Raw genomic sequence first — 7,270 nt, 5'->3', positions numbered from 1 at the left:
GAATCTCCAATCATTAATCTATCTTTCGTTAATTTTCTTACTCCATACACATTATCGAGTTCTCTACTTCGTTCGCCTAACAATATGAAATACTTGTTTGCATCATCATCAATCCATGAAGATGTAGGTATTTCAGAGTTGTTTTCAGCTTCACTAGCAGTTGACGTCTCTAAATTACTGGGATCTACATTCTCATCTGCTTCTTCCTCGCAACGTCTAAGTTGTGACTGTTTTTATATTGATCATTACACATGTATATATCACTTTTTCAAATTTATGAAACAATCAAAACCTTTCCTGTATCTACCCTGGTTAAGATTCCTATCCTTGTCAATTACAACGAATCCATACTTGTCATCATTCCAGCTTGCTTGAATAACACAAGTAAATTAACATTGTCGCGTACAAGATGTTTAGGAATATGAGCATATGTCTGACTCAAGTAAAAACAGTCGACATCCTTGTGTCTACCCATAGAAAAGAATGCTCTTATATTATCTTGTTTCTCACAAGCCACATTATTAAATATAATTACTGAGTTGGATTTCGCTTCGCTTGGCATTATATCCTCTTCATGCTCATTGAAAGGATAGTACTCAACGCCATCTACTGATTGAAGGACTTTTTCCAAAAATTCATACTTTGGTTGCTTTAGAGATTTTGAGTAGACGTAAATATTTTCAAATCTCAAGCCATTTGGATGTATCAGTAGAGCCAGCAAAGCATTTGTCTTTCCACAGTTGGAAGGTCCACAAAATACAGCTCGTACACTGTTTGGTAGCAAATGTCCGTGTCGTTTTTCTCTATTCTCGTTTTGAACAAGCGAATCAAAATTTTGAATAGGTAGTTTCACATGTTGTGCTTCAAACTGCATCTTGACAAAGACTGACTGGAAAACCTATAAATATCCTGGTTACATAGGTTGACCTTTAGACTGAAAGTATCCCTTGCATAGATATGATCGTTCACAGAGACAAAAAAGTGTTAAACGATCCGTGAAGCAGGCAAGACGTGGGAGAGGTTTGCTCAACAGAATCATCAACAATTTGCCGTTTGAATTACATTTGCCTGGTTACCAGTACTGTGGCCCAGGTACGAACCTAGCCAAAAGATTAGCACGAGGTGATCCGGGAATCAATTCACTGGACGCTGCTTGCAGAGAGCACGATATAGCCTACTCACAAAATAGAGAAAATATAGAGGCTAGAAACTCAGCTGACAGTGTTCTAGCTGAAAAAGCTTGGAAACGTGTCTTTGCTCCAGGCGCTGGTATAAGTATAAAGGCAGCCGCTTGGGGAAATGCAAACGCAATGAAGGTGAAATCAAAATTTGGGATGGGTCTCAGCAAGATCAGAAGACCTACCACTACACCGAGAAAAATTGTTGCTGCAGCTAAAAAGTCTATGATTCCAAGCAATGATGCACAAACTGCCATGAAATCTGCACTCAGAGGCGCACGCGCAGCTGTCATGAAGGCTGGTGGAAGAAGAAATGTGAATAAACCTCGTATTCTACCTGTACCTGCCAAAGTAGGAGGATTTTTACCCTGCTTCATACCTGTTTTTGCGGATCTCAGTGCTGCTGGAGCAGCTGCGGGAATAGCTAAAGCTGTGAATGATGCAAATTCGGCAAAAAAAAAACTTTCAGAGAGTAAACGACAGAATGAAACGATGGAAACCATTGCTTTAGGAAAAACGTCTATACTTGAAGCCATATGGACAAGGATTAGGGCTTCATCTGAAACCATATAAACATGGAGTAGGACTCAAACGCAAGTCTGAAGCTACCTCATCGAGCCTTGACTGATGCAGATTTACTGAAATTTGTAAAATCTTTGAAGATTCCACATTTTCGAGGTGTTTTTATGCGAAATGGACTACCAAAGGGTGAACCACGTAAATATGAATGTGCAATGTCACAAACTAATCATTCGACAAAAAGCAGTCAAAGGGTTAACACCTCAAAGTGCTCTCTTCCTAAAAAGTCTAGGCCTGAAGCTCAGAAAAAGAAGAAGAGAATAAAGAGATTTAAGATTTTTTGCACCTGCATCTGTCAATTTGTCTATCAGCGATTGATTATTTGTCATGGAAGGGGAAATTTTGAATATTCAAACACCAATCATCTTTGATGAGTCAATTGCACACTGTGAAATTCATGCACATCAGCCTTATGCCTAATCGACCTTCAACAATAGTGTTGAAATTCGGATCGTTGTTCAAAATCAGGACCAGTGGAAGAATCGTAAAAACTGATTGAGCGCAAGTGACAAACACATGTTTAGTTTCTAATGCCATCTGTCATTTGTTTGAAGAAGCAAGATATGAAATCAATGCAATAGAAATTGATATAAATAAAGATGTTGGTCTGACTAGTCTCATGAAAAATTATGTATCTCTAAATCCAGGACAATCACGACACATACAGAATACAGGTTGGCTTGATGTAAATAATAACAATCAATCACTAACAAACGTCACTGGCTACTTTGATGTAGCCATACCTCTTAGCATGATATTTGGTTTTGCTGAAGATTATCACAAAATCATTGTCAATGCTAAACATGAGCTCATTTTGACCAGATCGCAGACTAATACAAATGCCATCTTGCAAACAGCTCCTCTTGAGCAGTATAAAATTGAAAATCAATAAAATAGAGTGGTTATTGCCTAGCGTTAGACTGCCTAATTCACGAAAATTTCAGTTGCTAAAATATATTGAAAAAGATCCATCTATTTGAATAAGTTTTCGAACTTGGGAACTATATGAATATCCCCTAGTTCCAGTGACTTCAAACCATGTTTGGACTGTAAAAACTTCAACACAATTGGAGAAACCAAGATTTGTTGTACTTGGATTTCAGACAAACAGAAAAAATAATTCTACTAGAAACTGTAGCAAGTTTGATCATTGCAATTTGACTAATGTAAAACTATTTTTAAATGATCAGTGCTATCCTTATAGTAATTTGAATCTTGATATTGATCGAAATCAGTATGCTCTTCTTTATGAAATGTATACAAACTTTCAAGTTAATTACTATGATAAAGAACCACAACCACTGCTATCGAGAAGAGAATTTATAGATCATGCACCTCTAGTAGTGATTGACTGCTCTATACAGAATGAGTCACTGAAATACGGGCCAGGTGACGTTCGTTCGGAATTTCAAACTAGTGAAAATTTTTCCGCTCAAACATTGGCATTTTGCTTAATTTTGCACGATCGTATAGTTTAGTATAAACCAATAAGTGGGGTGGTGAAAAAGTTGGTATAAAAATGCTGTAATAAATTAAGAATAATTTAGTTGCATTCAAGATGCAGTACTTGGTTGATATGCAGGGCTTCAAGTTGCCGGAAAATAAATTTGTATTGAAAGAATTGGCTATATTACCACTCTTTGATGAAACAGACAAAATACCATATTCTTTCCTCTTTCAACCACCCTGCATGTGGAAAGACGTTCCACAAAAATATAAGTCTATAAACAAATGAACAGAGCGCAATCATCATAGAATAACATGGAATGCTGGTAAATTACCGTATTCTTTAGTACCTATAAAACTAGAGAATAATTTAGAAGATGCATCAACAATTTATGTAAAAGGATGGAAAAAAAAGAATCGGTTGAAACAATTTGTAGAAATATCATGTGAAATTGTTCACCTGCTTGATCTGAAATGTCCTTCACTGCAGAAATTGCGTGAGATGTATAAACTTGAAAATATTATGTTTACGAATCATATGTATAAAAATTCTTCCAATTGCGCAATTGAAAATGTAATTTTATTGAAAGATTGGATGATTTCAGAAGAGTACTTATACGCTGATAATTATTTATATTCATAGAGATAAGAAATATCTTTTCCATATATATTTAATCTACTTATTTTTAAGCATATAATGTACTGATTTTTTTGGAAATTAAATAAAAAAGCAAATCAAAAGAAACTTGTGTGTTTTTTTATCAGAGTTCCTTGTCCTTATAATAAGTGCGAATAGTAGATATCCGAAAGGGTAGGTCAGTGAACATCGTTGGCATTGTGGCTTCAAGAAACGTCGTCCTCAGCATTGGGAGATTATGTCTGCTAGATCAGGTTGCATCCGATAGCTAAATCAGTTTAAGAAAAATGCTCTGCATTTAACTTTTTGCAATTTTAATTGAAGCAAATAATTTTTTGACTTAAAGAAATTCTCTTAAAATTATATTTTTTCAGGGTTGTATTCAATAAAAAACACCATTTTATATTTAACGATTTTTATTTTTACTTTGCAATAACTTGTGTTTTGTAAAAACAATTGTACAGTTTTTTTCGATTCCTTCTTATAGTTTTACATATATACACTTTACATTATATTTATATTACAAAAGATTATTTTCATTCCAACCGCTGCATACTATAAATCTGATCTCTCTGTCTCTGATCTCTGTAATCTGTCTCTCACTCCTACACTCATATGTACAGTATATTCTATCTCTATATTTCTCACTCCTACACTCGTATATACAATTTTTTACTATCTTAGGTTTATTTACAGTATATTCTATCTCTCTCATTCCTCCACTCATATTTCACCTCGTTTTTGTTTTTCTTCTCATATATACAATCTTAATAGCCTACAATGACAATTTTTTTACATATATACAAATAATGAATAATAATATACATTTTTACACTGCATCGACTTCCATGGGATCATAGGTTCTATATTTATAACCCCATGGAAGAGTATCTGTAGTACCAGAGAGCAGCATTCGTTTGTCATCATGCCAGCTGAGAGCAATCTTATCTTGGATGATGGTGTGCACTTCTTGCTTTCGGCTTCGGATTAAGTGTTGAGTTTTAATCAGATTCTGACAAGAAATAAGAGACTGCTTATAGTCATCGAATGTTATGGTTTTCAGTGTTGATCCTTTTATACCGTTGGCTCTCTTTTCTTCATCTTCTTCATCCAAAACTTTATATGCATATAATTTTGATCTCAAACCCACAAATTCGGTCATTATTTTTCAGTTGCATTCATCTTTCATTCATCCCAAAACTTTTTTATTTTTTAGAGGAATTCCGTAAACATTGTCTGTTGTATAATGTGATTTGTCAAATTTATGGATGTCTCGTTTAACATATTCGTCAAAGTTTGGAACAGTGAAATGATAGATGGTAGAATGATAGAAAATGATAGATAGGTAGAATATAGTTGTAATGAAAATCATACGTGATATTTTTTGAGATATCAAGGACTGTGAAACCAATGTAGACAGGTTTATTGAAATAATCTTTGTTTTGTTCATTTCAACAATAACCATGTTTTCATCAAATATGGTACAGCTATGAACGCTTGGTTTAGCAATTAGAGCTTTTGCTCCATACCTCCCCTCCCATTTTGTCCTTTAGGCACGCTTTTTGCTTGAATTTTAGCGCTCGATGAATTTTAGTTAGTTTCATGCCAAATTCCAAGTACATTTTTAGGTTTCGGTAATATAGTACATAGTTTTTCTTTGGTAACAAATTGGATACTAATTTTGGAATCTGACATTTTGAACCAGGAGGCACAAAGTGTTCAGGACATAATGGAAGGTCCTTGTGCAAATCGTGAAGCTCTTCAGGATATTCTAGATCCACTTCAAGAATGTAACCTTCAGGTGAAGCATCGGGCACATTGAAAAAGTTTGGATCATTTTCGAAATTTTCAAACCATTCAAAATCTTGATATGGTAAAAACTCACTCATAGCTTTACCATACTGATTGTTAATATCCAAATAAAACATGTATGATTCCGGATCGCATCCCCCCCATAAATCTATTGTTTGTTTTTGCAAAACAGTTAGAGCATTGTGAAACGCCACCTCTGATTGCTTTCTGAATTAAGAGTAGCATTTCTACATCAGTCAGTAAGTGTAGTTCGATTCCACTGTACTTTAGCATTGCATCAAAAGAAAGTCCCGGTGCTGTGTAATAATGTAATGAATCTAATTTATATGTTGCAAAACAAGTTTTTCGAAAATTTTCAAAAATATCAGCCAAAAGTAAAACATCAGTTTTGAGGTACAAATCGGAATACTGCCCTAAATTTTGCAAATTAAACGTTTCCCACACTTTACAAGCGTGTTGATAATCTTCGTCAGAAATGTGGCAATCGTTTAATTTGGATTAAAATGCCTCTTTTGGAGGTAAACTGTCTTCCTCTAATTTCTTCCAACTATCAATGTAGTCGTATGGGAAGACACCTTTTCTTGTTAATAAATCGAATTCACTGTCATTTTTACAAAATTTTCTAGTTATCGTTTTTTTTTCTGTCATTGAGATATCAGGCCTAATCTTTCCAAGCTACTCGGCATGAATCGGAAGCAATCGATATATTTGAGTTTAACTCTAGTATTTGGAACATCTTTTGTAAATGAGATATACTATTCTTTATTTACAGGTAGTAAGGAGACATGTCCCTCAAAACTTTGTGCTAATTCTTTAATGAAAAAGTGTGAGTCGTAGCCAGATAAATTATAAAAAACTACTGGAATGATATGAGCGTCTTTGTAATTAATATTGCAGCTTCCATGTGCTGGGCCACCGTACTTACCTGTTAAGTGAAAATGGTCGCGATGTTTAACATCATCTTTCTTAAAATCTTTTTCGCAAATGTGACACAATTTTGCATTTTGAATTTCTTGTTTTTGCTTCGAAGTTAATTTTTCCATTGGTACTGGATTTTTCAAAAGAGAATTTACTTTTAACGCTCAATCTTTTAATTCTTTTATAAACCATTCAATGCAATCCTTTTCACGGTAGACTTTAGGTTCTGAGACCGAATCGTTAAAACTGCATTTTGTATAATACGCAACACTAGTAGGGATATGCTTTTGATACGCCGCTTTATCTGTTTGTGAATTTGTAACTGGTTCCAGCAAACATTCAATGTCTGCATTTACTGCAAATGGTACATTTTCCTTGTATCTGTAATTTTTAAACTTTAATATATTCCTACCATCCTCCTCTGTTCGAAGCATTACTCTACAATTGTTCAGATTTTCGTAATCAGCTCTATGGTTAATCAGAGATTTTTCAAATTTAAAGTGACACAAGCACCTATCGCAGCACTATGTGCTACATTTATAATTTGTAAATTGTGATTTTATGAGTCGAGAGAGTTTTTTAATCCATGCAAAATGATACACTGGATTACTTTCAAAGTCATTGTTATCATAATCAAAATCAGTATTTTCAATCATTAGCAGGTGAATTGTAGGACATTTTGATATTTCGTTACTTATAT

This window comes from Belonocnema kinseyi, chromosome 8, assembly GCF_010883055.1.
Source record: "Belonocnema kinseyi isolate 2016_QV_RU_SX_M_011 chromosome 8, B_treatae_v1, whole genome shotgun sequence".
Lineage (NCBI taxonomy): Eukaryota > Metazoa > Arthropoda > Insecta > Hymenoptera > Cynipidae > Belonocnema > Belonocnema kinseyi.
Note: the sequence above shows the minus strand (reverse complement) of the source record.